Source organism: Pleurodeles waltl, chromosome 10 (assembly GCF_031143425.1).
Source record: "Pleurodeles waltl isolate 20211129_DDA chromosome 10, aPleWal1.hap1.20221129, whole genome shotgun sequence".
Lineage (NCBI taxonomy): Eukaryota > Metazoa > Chordata > Amphibia > Caudata > Salamandridae > Pleurodeles > Pleurodeles waltl.
Window position 1 is genome coordinate 995,109,957 of NC_090449.1, and position 12,730 is coordinate 995,122,686.

Genomic DNA, 12,730 nt, shown 5'->3' on the forward strand with positions numbered 1-12,730 from the left:
ACAGGGAACAACCACGCCGCCATGGAACCTGAACTGCATGTCTTCCAGATGATCTTCTACATTCTGCTCCACCATGAACACCAACACCGGTGAAGACGACGACGGTGAGTACAGTCGCCTAGCACGCAAGGGAGGGGGGAAGGAAAAGGAGAGTGACTCACACATGCACAACACACCCCACACACACACACAAACACCATGCACACAACCAGATGCATTATAAAAAAAATGTTACCCCATCACTTGGCTGAATAATGCAAGGACAAAATGATTTTGCAAACGTGAATGTAATGAAATCAACACAGTATGAAAAATAAGTTAGGCAAGATAATAGATATATTCATATGTACAGAAAAATGGACACATCCCAGCCCACAATGTTCGTAGGCTACATGGCCACAGGCCAAAGTCCAAGGCCACACATGTCACCTGCTTCAACATGGAGAGAACACTGCAGGGATGTCAGTTGGTAAATGGGCAGGCACCTCAGGGGGATAGGGGCTCGGGGGGCACCTCAGCCAGGAGATGAAACAAGACCACTGGTTCTAGAGGGGGCAACATGCCCTGTGCTTGATCCTGGGGAATGATGGGCCACAGTCTCTCAGGTGGGTGTCTTGTCCACTGGTTCTGGAGGGGGCAACATGCCCTGTGCTTGATCCTGGGGAGTGATGGGCCAAAGTCTCTCAGGTGGGTGTCTTACCCACTGGTTCTGGAGGGTGCAGCATGCCCTGTGGTTGATCCTGGGGAGTGACGGGCATGTGGGTGTCTTACCCACTGGTTCTGGAGGGAGTAACATGCCCTGTGCTTTGTCCTGGGGAGTGACAGGCCACTGTCTCTCAGATGGGTGTCTTACCCACTGGTTCTGGAGGGGGCAACATGCCCTGTGCTTGATCCTAGGGAGTGATGGGCCACAGACTCTCAGGTGGGTGTCTTACCCACTGGTTCTGGAGGGGGCAACATGCCCTGTGCTTGATCCTAGGGAGTGATGGGCCACAGACTCTCAGGTGGGTGTCTTATCCACTGGTTCTGGAGGAGGCAACACGCCCTGTGCTTGATCCTGGGGAGTGATGAGCATGTGGGTGTCATACCCACTGGTTTTAGAGAGGGCAACATGCCCTGTGCTTGATCCTGGGGAGTGATGGGCATGTGTTTGTCTTACCCACCGGTTCTGGAGGGGGCAACATGCCCTGTGCTTGATCCTGGGGAGCGATGGGCCACAGTCTCACAGGAAGGGTGTCTCTTGAGGGGGCAGGCCGCACAGCATCCCATAGAGGCAGGAATACATACCGTCCGCTGGCAGTAACGGCTGCACAGTGGTGGTGCTGTTGGTGGGGGGAGGCTCCTGCCCATCCCCTGCAACCTTGGATGGCTGCACAACCATGGTTGGTGGTGGGGTCTCCGTCACAGTTCCTGCCGCAGCTCCTTCGTCTTCCTGGCAGCGGGGGCAGGCACCTTGGTCTTCCTGTCAGCTGGGGCAGGCTCCTTTCCCTTATTGCCTGCTGGTGCAGGCTCCTTGGTTTCCTGCCTGCTGGGGCAGGCTCCCTTCCCTTGAGGCTGCCTGGTGCAGGCTCCTTCACGTTCAGGACATGTGGCCTGGATCCATTTCCACCACAAGTGTGTTGGTGACGACTGGGCCCGTGGACTGTGTGGCTGAGGTGCTTGGCTGGATTCTTCCTACCCTGCCCATACGTGCAGGACGGGGGGAGGGGGAGGGAAGAGGTCAAAGGTGGATAGCAACTGTTTTTTAGGGACAGGAAGAGGGAGAAGGAATGGGAGTGGAGGATGAGGGAGAGGTTGTTGGAGGTGTCTGTCTGCTGCTTTTGGGTGCAGGTGCATGGGCTGTATGCTGTTGTTGTGAGGTGGATGGCTGTTGGGTGTCTGAGTGCTTGCGTTTGTGTACTTTAGGAGGGGGGACACACACAGTGGCAGAGGACACAGGGGACGTGTGCATGGCTGTTGTGGAGGTTTCTGCCAGTGAGATGTGTCTTCTGCTTGGTGTGGTGATGCTGATAGTGGATGATGATGTAGTGCATGCAGGTGTGAGTGTGGATGGAACTGGGTGGAGGAGGAGGAGGGGTAGACAGTGCAAATAGTGGTTGTTGTTGTGTCTGCAACTCAATGGTGTTTGTGTGAGTGCCTGTGGGATGAAGTGTGGTGCTTGTGTTTGTCTGTGACCCTCTTGGGTGTTGTCTAATGTGCATGCTTGTCTGCCTGTGTGCTTGGGATGGGTTGGGGTTGAGGAGAACGGGGCTGGGCAGTGAAAGTTGGAGGGGGGACGGTAGAAACAGGGACAATGCCTGCCATGCTGCCATCAGAGAGGAGGCCAGAGCCTGAATCGTTTTCTGTTGGGCCACCAAGCCAGTGTGAATGCCCTTCTGGAATGCATTAGATTGTTGGATCTGGGCTGCCAGACCCTGGATGGCATTCACAATGGTTGACTGCCCTACAGAGAGGTCAAAAGCCTCCTCACTCAGGGCAGCAGGGCTTACTGGGGTAGGGCCTGAGGTACCTTCTGGGTGAGCGGGCACGGGCAACTTGATGAGGGGCTGCTTGGAGGGCAGTGCTGGTATGGGGGTGGTGGATGTACCTGTAGCTGGGGTGGTCACAGAGGTGTCCACCACCACCAGGGAGCTTCCATCGGAGGAGGTATCTGTATCAGAACTGTCCCCTCTAGTCTCCCCTCACCCTCTGTCCCACTGGTGCCCTCACCGTTGGTGGACTCTGCCTCCTGGGTCCTGTGGGATGCAGCTCCCTCCATCGCAGGTGCCTCTGCTCCTCCGCCAGATGATGCTAATGCACATAAGGACAGGATGACAAAACAAAAATGGGGGGGAAGAGACAAAGGATACACTTGGTCAATGGCTGCACCAACATCACTGTTGGGGTATACAGCACCCTCAAACACAGGGAACAGTCTTATGCAATATGCCATAGCACTACCAGAGAAATAGTTAGCGGCCAAGGCATAGGGAGGAGCACACACCGCCAAATGCAGCACACCTGGGTAGGTAGGGCTAGGTAGCAAGATTTTCCCTTCTGATCCCTAGCCACCAGGGGACCTATGCTGCAATGTCAGGCCTGGCCTAGGGGTACCCACTGACACACATCCCTCACCCAGATACTACCCTACCATGCGTACGTTGTAATGATGGGCACTGTACTCACCCCCTTGTGGCTGCTGTGAAGTCCTCAAGCGCTCATCCAGCTCTGGATAGGCCACCGCCAGTATGTGGGCCATCAGGGGGGTCAGAGTTCGACAGGTACCCCTTCCTCGTTGGAAAGCCATCCCCAGCTAGGCCTCCGCCGTCTTCCATGCCCAGCGCCTCAGGTCCTCCCATCGTTTGCGACAGTGGGTGCTCTGCCTGCCATAGACCTCCAGGGCACACCATATACCCTTCTTTTGATAGGTGCTGACCTGCAGAGGAAATACAAACAGGAAAATATATTTAGACAAACAGTCCTACCTGTTAAACATATGGCCACCATACCCATTTCCAGCGCCATTTACACACACACATGGCACAGCACACAACCTATACACCGCCCAGAGGACATCTGCCCACCCCCCTTACACAAGGCCTTCACTCACACCACTCCATGCATTCATGCCCCATGCATCGTGCCCACAGGTTACTAACCTGTTGGATTGGAGGCCCATACAGCAGTCCGTACTGGGGTAGCACCCCATCCACCAGTCTTTCCAACTTCCCTGAAGTGAAGGCTGGGGCCCTTTCCCTGGTCACACGGGCCATGGTAGGTTCCAGACACAGGTCACAGCAGCACATGCAGTGTAGGTCCTCTCCTGTGGAAGGTCAGGTAGCAAGTGAGGAATCAGATAGAAAATGCGGTCACGTCCGTGGTGGTGCATACCGTCACCGCTGGCGTAGATCACAATTGGCCACTGTAACCCACAGGACCCAATTATAACCCGACCGCCTCACGCAACAGTGCACAACATCAGCAGAATTACCTCACTTCCACCTGTCCCTCCACACAGGAAAGGCAGATGCCATTTCAAGGGGGCAGTCCCTGGAAAATTGCTGCATCACTGGTAATATTAGGACATACTGGACAAATCACACTGACCCATTACAAGTTAAAAGAATGCAAAGTTCTGTTGTAGCTCCATTGTTCATTTTATGACTGGCTTCTCACTCTTTTGTCCCTTAGATTGCTATCACTGCGGATGAATAGGAGATGGAGACATACCCCTGTGTACAGACCCCTGGTGGACTTGGCAACACTAGAGGACAGGCACATTATCCTCGCCTATAGACTTGACAGGGCCACAATCACAGAGCTGTGTGCCCAATTGGAGCCTGACCTGATACCTGCTATCTGTCAAACCACTGGGATACCCCCTCTTGTGCAAGTGCTATCAGTGCTCCATCTCCTGGCAACAGGTTCTTTCCAAGTGACAGTGGGCTTGGCAGCAGGCGTGTCACAGCCAATGTTCTCAATAGTGCTGACAAGAGTGTTGTCTGCCCGGATTAAACACATGTGCAGCTACATTGTTTTACCCCAGGTTGAAGATTTGGCCACAGTGAAGACCGAGTTCTATGCAATGGGACATATCCCCAAGATAATTGGGGTGATTGATGGAACACATATTGCATTTGTACCCCCCCGCCAGAATGAACAGGTGTTCAGAAATCGTAAGAGTTTCCACTCCATGAATGTACAGCTGGTGTGCTTAGCGGACCAGTACATCTCCCACGTCAATGCTAAGTATCCTGGGTCAGAGCATGATGCCTTTGCCCTGAGGAATAGCAGCATCCCAAATGTGATGGGCCAACTACAGAGGCACAGGGTGTGCCTAATAGGTGAACCCTGGTTCCCATCCAGTAGATGTTGGTGTATGGGTATGGTGTGGGCCATATGGGATAGTGTTAGAAATGGGGTCTTTGGTTGGCAGTCAGGTTACCCCCTGCGGTGCGTAGATTTTTCAGCCACAGATCATGTCGATCTTTTTCCCACACAGCATTCTGTGCGTGGATTTCTTCCTCTTATGCTGCCAGCTTCTCCTTTCAGGGTCCCAGGAACTGGATGTGCACCATTTGGCAGAGTAGGAGTCTCTCCAGAGACTCCAGGTGCTAGCAGAGAGAAGTATTTGCTGTCCCTGAGACTTCAAATAACAGGAGGCAAGCTCAATATCAAGCCCTTGTTGATCTTCACAAGAAGGAAGGCAACACAAAGTCCAGTCTTTGTCCGCTAGCACAGGCAGAAGCAGCAACTGCAGGATAGCTCCACAAAGTACAGTCAGGACAGCTCTTCTTCCTCAGCTCTTCAGTTCTTCTCCAGGCAGAGGTTCCTCTTGGTTTCCAGAAGTGTTCTAAAGTCTGGGGTTTTGGGTGCCCTTCTTATATCCATTTTCTCCTTTGAAGTAGGCCTACTTCAAAGCAAAGTCTCTCTTGATTATGTAATCCTGCCTTGCCCAGGCCAGGCCCCAGACACTCACCAGGGATCTGGAGACTGCATTGTGTGATGGCAGGCACAGCCCTTTCAGGTGTGAGTGACCACTCCTTCCCTCCCTCCCAGCACAGATGGCTCATCAGGAAATGCAAAGTTTACCCCCAGCTCACTTTGTGTCACTATCTGGTGTGAGGTGCAACCAGCCCAACTGTCAAACTGACCCAGACATGGAATTCACAAACAGGCAGAGTCACAGAAATGGTTTCAGCAAGAAAATGCTCACTTTCTAAAAGTGGCATTTTCAAACACACAATCTTAAAATCAACTTTACTAAAAGATGTATTTTTAAATTGTGATCTCAGAGACCTCAAACTCCACATGTCTATTCGCTCCCAAAGGGAATCTACACTTTAATCATATTTAAAGGTAGCCCCCATGTTAACTTATGAGAGGGACAGGCCTTGCAACAGTGAAAAACAAATTAAGCGATATTTCACTGTCAGGACATACAAAACACATTACTATGGGCATAATTACAACTTTGGCGGAGGGGGGAAATCCGTCCCAAATGGGACGGATATCCCGCCTGCTGTATTACGAGTTCCATAGGATATAATGGACTCGTAATATGGCGGGCGGGAAATCCATCCCATTTGGGGCGGATTAATCCCCTCCCCCAAAGTTGTAATGAGGCCCTATATGTCCTACCTTAACCATACACAGCACCCTGCACTTGGGGCTACTTAGGGCCTACCTTAGGGTGCCTTACATGTAAGAAAAGGGAAGGTTTAGGCCTGGCAAGTGGGCACACTTGCCAAGTCGAATTTACAGTTGAAACTGCACACACAGACACTGCAGTGGCAGGTCTGAGACATGATTACAGAGCTAATTATGTGGGTAGCACAACCAGTGCTCCTCTAGTGCACTTTACTAGGGACTTACTAGTAAATCAAATATGACAATCATGGATAAGCCAATTACATACACATTTTGTATAGGAGCACTTGCACTATAAGCACTGGTTAGCAGTGGTAAAGTGCCCAGAGTAACAAAAACAGCAAAAACAGAGTCCAGCACACATCAACAACCTGGGAAACAGAGGCAAAAAGTTAAGGAAGACCACACATAGGAAGAAAAGTCTAACAGATAGTGTGTGACTAAATGTTGTCCCTCAATATTCCAGGTGACTATGGTTACTCTAACCTATCATGGCTGCTGACCCCTGTGAGGAGTGCCAGGACAAGGGCAGAAGAACGTTATATTGAGGCCCATGGGCAAACCAGAAGGATAATTGAAAGGACCTTTGGCCTCCTGAAGGCCAGGTTCCAGTGTCTCTATCTGACAGGTGGATCCCTGTGCTACTTACCCAAGAAGGTCTGCCAGATAGTGGTGGCATGCTGCATGTTGCATAACCTGGCCCTCAGAAGCCATGTCCATTCCTCATGGATCAGACAATACTTCCAATGACACAGAGGTAGGACAGTGTTACTTCAAATTTCAATGACATTTATTTGAATTTCTATGACACTGGCATGCTGATATTTCCAACTTCTATTCCCACTTACTGTTCCCTCTGCCAATTCATTTTGCAGATGTTGGTGACCTCACATATACTCCTGGTGTGATCACTGCAGCCAGCTATAGATCATTAATCTATGCCCATTTTCTGTACAGTTGATTTGCAATGTTTGTACCTGTTTCAATGAATACATAATTGATATACATGACATACCCCAAACTTCTTTTTTTCCAAGGGTGTTTGTTGAAGTGTTAAAATATAGAGGGGCAAGTGCAATGGGATGGGGTGATGATGGAGTAAAGTCCACGGTATTGTTCCAGTCTGTTTGTAGCACAGGTGCATTGTCCAGGGGGACATAGGAAGGTGAGCAATGGCAGTTCAAGGTCGACAGGGTGACTGAGTGGGACACAAGAGTGACAATAAGGAAAGTCTCATTTCCTGGCGCTGGTCTTGGCAAGTGTCTCTGGCTTATGTCTGGATCGCAGGGAACGTTTGTGGGGTGGTTCACCTTCTGCAGGGGGAGGAGTGCTAGTGGCCTGTGAGTCCTGTGGCTGGGCCTCCTGTCCACTAGCAGTAGCGGAGGTGGAAGGCTGTTCAGATGTCTGGCTAGCGGCAGGGGCCTGCGGTTGTGTGACTGCCTCCCTCATAATATTGGCCATGTCTGCCAGCACCCCTGCTATAGAGATCAGGGTGTTGTTGATGGCCTGCAAGTCCTCCCTAATCCCCTGGCACTGTCCCTCTTGCAGCTGGCTATTCTCCTGCACATTTTCCAGGATCTGGCTCATCGTGTCCTGGGAATGTTGAAAGGCTCCCAGGATCTTTGCAAGTGCCTCCTGGACAGTCAGTTCCCTGGGCCTGTCCTCCCCCTGGCGCACAGCAGTCCTCCCAGTTTTCCTGTTGGCCTGTGCCTTTGTCCCCTGAACCGTGTGCCCACTGCCACTGATGCCAGGTCCCTGATTGTCTTGGGTATGAGGTATGGCCTGGGGTTCCTGTAGAGGTGGACACACTGCTGATTGATGTGTCCGGGGGACAGAGGTGTGGGTACGCTGGGTGGGTGCTGGGGTGGTGTTTCCTGATGGGGGATTCTCTGTGGTGGTGTGTGACTTGGCCTGGATAACCGGCTGTCCAGAGGTCCCTGATGGACCAGGTTGGTCATCCAGATCCTGAAGATCAGAGTTGCTGTCATTACTGTGGGCCTCTTCTGTTGGGGGACTGGATCTTGCTGGCACCTCTTCTCCGCTGACATTGCCTGGAGTACCTATGGGGATGTGAATGATGTGTTATGGTTTCTGTGTCTGACATATTGTGCATCCGTGGCTTGCCCTCTTTGGTTGTATTTGCCCTTGAAGCTTTCACTTGTATACATTGGTGTATGGTGGGATGATTAGTTCTTTATAGTGTGCATGCTTAAGTAATGAGTGCCTATGCAGGGATGTGAGTGGTGTCCATGCATTGGTAGAGCATGCAGGGCTTGGCATTGGGATGAGTGAGATGTGATGGTGGGGTGTGTGTGAAGTGGTGGCGTGATGGGAGTGACGGTGAGGGTGGGGGTAAGTGATGGCATGCAGGTAGGGGGTAGTAGTAGTAGAGAGTTGACTTACCAGAGTCCAGTCCTCCTCCTACTCCAGCAAGGCCCTCAGGATGCAGGATTGCCAAGACTTGCTCCTCCCATGCTATTAGTTGTGGGGGAGGAGGTGGAGGTCCACCGCCAGTCCTCTGTACAGTGACATGGTGTTTTGCTGCAATGGATAGTACCTTCCCCCGTAGGTTGTTCCACCACATCCTGATGTCATCCATAGTTCTTGGGTGCTGTCCCCCGGCGTTGACCCTGTCCACGATTCTCCACCGTAGCCCCATCTTCCTAGCTATCGATATCTGCTGCACCGACGCTCCAAATAACTGTGACTCTACCCTGATCATTTCTTCCACCATGACTCTTAGCTTGACAGGAATAACCTGGGGGAGTTGAGTCGGGTGAGTCACATCAAGTCCCCACCGAAATATATTGGCATGGATGCTCAATGATCACCCTTCCCCACCTACAATGTCACATCACACAACAGTCCAGTGTCCACCTGTCAATAAACCCCTGTCTGGCCTCTAACATGCCAATCACACCCACCTGGGAGAACCACATCTCTGTATAGAGGGTGTACTACAGGGATTGACAGCACTACAACTCCCAGCAGGAACTGTTCCTATATCCCTACTACCAGAACAGTGTAGCCCAATCCAAATCACCACCTTTGTCAATTCCATATTGGAGTGTATCCACCTGAGAGGATATATACTGTACAGTGTGTGGGACAGGCAAAGACAGCAATGATAGGTCAGCAGGCACTGGCAATGTCACTCCACTCAGCCAATAGGGTGTTCTCTGCTAGTAGGCCATTCTCCCTGTACTCAGCCTTTGCCATGTACTCACCTATAGTGATATCAACTCAAGTGTGTGTTGGTTGGACAGGCAAAGACAGCAATGCCAAGGTAAGCAGGCACTGATAATGTCAATACACTCAGCCAATACTGTGTTCTCTGCTACTAGGACTATTCTTCCTCCACTCAGCCTTTGCCATGTACTCACCTTCGGGGATATCAACTGTAAAGTGTGTAAGTAGGACAGGCAAAGACAGCAATGCCAAGCTCAGCAGGCACTGGCAATGCCACTCCACTCAGCCAATACTGTCCTCTCTGCTATTAGAACCAATCTCCCTCTACTCAGCATTTTCAATGTACTCATCTATGGGAATATCATCTCTACTCTGACCTCCTGTAGCAAGGTCTGTTCCCCCAATGTTATATCTATGCAGATGATAGCAGGTGTACCTCTCACATAAGGGAAAAATGCAAAGCAAATGTTTTCATGTCTTTGATCAAATGTCACTGTAAACTGTTGGAGGTATATGTCACAATACAACAGACAACATTCAGGGCCTAATTATGAGATTGGCGGACGGGAACACCTGTCCATCAAACTCCTGAGAGGGTGGCTTCCACCGTAGTGGTGACCATCCACCCGGACCTATTATGAGTTTCCGCTAGGCTGAGGTTTCCACCCGTCATCCTCGTGGAAAACTGGTGGCAACATTGTCTCCGGCTTGAAATCGAGTCGGCAGCGAGGCTTTTGCAAGCATGGTGCACCAGCACCTTTGCAATGTTCACTGTCTGTAGTAGACAGTGAACATTGTGATGGTGCTGGGCAGGAGGACCCCTTCACTGCCCATGTCAAGTGCAGGAGCCCTCCTGTGGCCCCCTGCACCTGTGATCCTCCAGTCTTTTTGTGGTAAAACTGCAATGAAAAGGCTTGTGGAGAACAAGGTCGTAATCAGCAGGGTGGTGCAGCATGCAGCGCAGCCTTGACTGATTCTGACCTCCACGACCGCCAACCCATTGGAATCATAGATCCCAGTGGTGATGGCAGTACCCAGGCGGTCCAACCGCCACGGTCTTATGGGGAACCCCGTCAGATAACACCTGCCAGCCTCACCCTGATCTCATAGACGGGAAACATCCTGAACAACTAGGTCTAAACCACTACTTGCCTGAACCACTACTGCTAAACAACTAAAAAGTCTCTACAACTAAGTACTGAACAACTACTGTCTAAACAACAATTGTGCCTGAATAACAATTGCCTGAACAACTAATTTTAAGGTAAGGTTTTCCTTTTTGTTTTTATGGTTTATTAGTTGTTTAGAATATATATATATATGTTAGTTGTGCAGGCAATTGTTATTCAGACACAATAGTTGTTCAGACAGTAGTTGTTCAGTACTTAGTTGTAGAGACTTTTTAGTTGTTTAGCAGTAGTGGTTTAGGCTATAGTTGTTTAGGACCTAGTTGTTCTGTCACATATTCCTCATAGACTCTTCCCAATCTTGTTGCATCATATCTCAGGCAACCAGATACCCTCAAACCTGTGTCTGAAGGACAGAATCAACAATCCGGTGTCTTCCAGTCCAGGTACCTGAGTAACATCTAGACTCCTCTGACTTGGACCCAGTGGTACAGGCAAAATTGTACCAAGGGCACAGGCACGTTGGGGTAGGGTGTATAAAAAGGATGGTGTGGGCCAGCGCCATGAGGCTGCTGGGGATGGGTCTGGCCAGGACACCATCACCCACGTTTTTGGAGCCTACCAACAGTCCCAATTCGTGATGGGCAGGTACTCACCAAACGCAGGGAGATCAAGCAGCTGCAGATGGATTACCACCATTAAATATTGAAGCAGTGGGAGGCCCACAATGCCACCTTGGCCTCCCTAACAGGGATGCTGAGGGACATTAACACCATCCTGAGCAGGGATTGAGAACAACACCAGACCCCTTCCTTTGGCCTCGTAACATCAGCCCCTTTAAACACTGTGGCAGCCAGTGGAAGGGAGGCCTTGCCAGGGGAAGGACCTGCCTCAGACACCCCTGCCTCTGTAGATGAAGAATCTCCCAGTAAGCAGGGACCTCCACCTAAACATCCCGGAGGTACAGATGCCACAAACTCAACCACTGCCAGGAAATGACCTCTTCCTGGTGGAGACCCTTTGTGTGCCACAGACTCACTCTGTTGACTGTTCTTCACAGAATATCTATTTTCTATTAAGGACACTGGCCTTTGGACTTGAAATGTTGTGGCAGTTACTTCAATGGTTACATCCACCATGACTGATCCCTTCAGTATTTGTCTCTTTTTTAACAATCAATTTCAACCTTAATGTTCAGAGCACACTAGCACACAATCAATGCCTAATAGTGATTTGTCAATACAATGTAAATTTAATGTGATGCATATGAGCAACTCATACGATGGTAATGTTAGGAGGGACATGTCACAGGCAGTGTCAGGCTGACGATCACCAGCAACACAACAGAAGTGGTCACTCACACCAAATTTTTAATTTACACTGTACAGCACATAGGCTCTAAATTTGTCTGATCTGTCATTGCCAAGAATGTGTGAACATTGTTGCTTCTGGCTATATATCTCAAAGTACCAACCACCTGGCCACAGAAGGGCTATGTCAGACCCTGTTCCATAGTATAGGTAAACAGATTGGTGAATGTTGTCACCTGCTTGAGCCTTATCACATACCAAAACTAGGTCTATCCAACTTAACATACCCCATGACACAGACAGAGGACAGTACAACAGTCCCTATTCCAAGGCCCATCGTGTTATAATGGGTAGACATCTTGTGACATGTTACACACCTATTTCAGTTTTATGGCACAGGCACTACAGCCTGCAATGAGAGAACACATCAACATCTACATATAGGGCATAAAGGAGCATTATCAACACAATATGAAGGGAGAATGAATGTGGATGCACAGGATGCCATGACACAAGGCCACATGAGCACACACATGAAACCATTGGACCAACATTCCAGGCAAACAGGTCTAATCTGTAACTCAGATAACTGCCCTCCCACTGTCCATGCAGTCTGGGCATGGAACCCACACAACCCAAATTTGCAATACACAGTACCTGGATCAATTCCATGTCCTCTTTACATGTCAGACCTGCTACAGCTACATGCCAAGGACACAAATGAGAAATGTCCACATGAGGATGGCATGTTGAAAAGACCTGAAAGGAAAAAGTGACCTACAAGGAGTTTAGGCAGGCAAAGGCATATATGAGACACAAAGGTCATTTCAAAGTTCTGCTGTTACCCTGGCAGTGTAATGTGACTTCCCCAAACAAAGGAGATCCTCAAGAGAGGCACATCTCTGTAGGAAAGTACCCTCCTTTTGCCATGATTACCCCCATTTTCTGGCTGATGTCAGTGTGCTTGACTGTGTT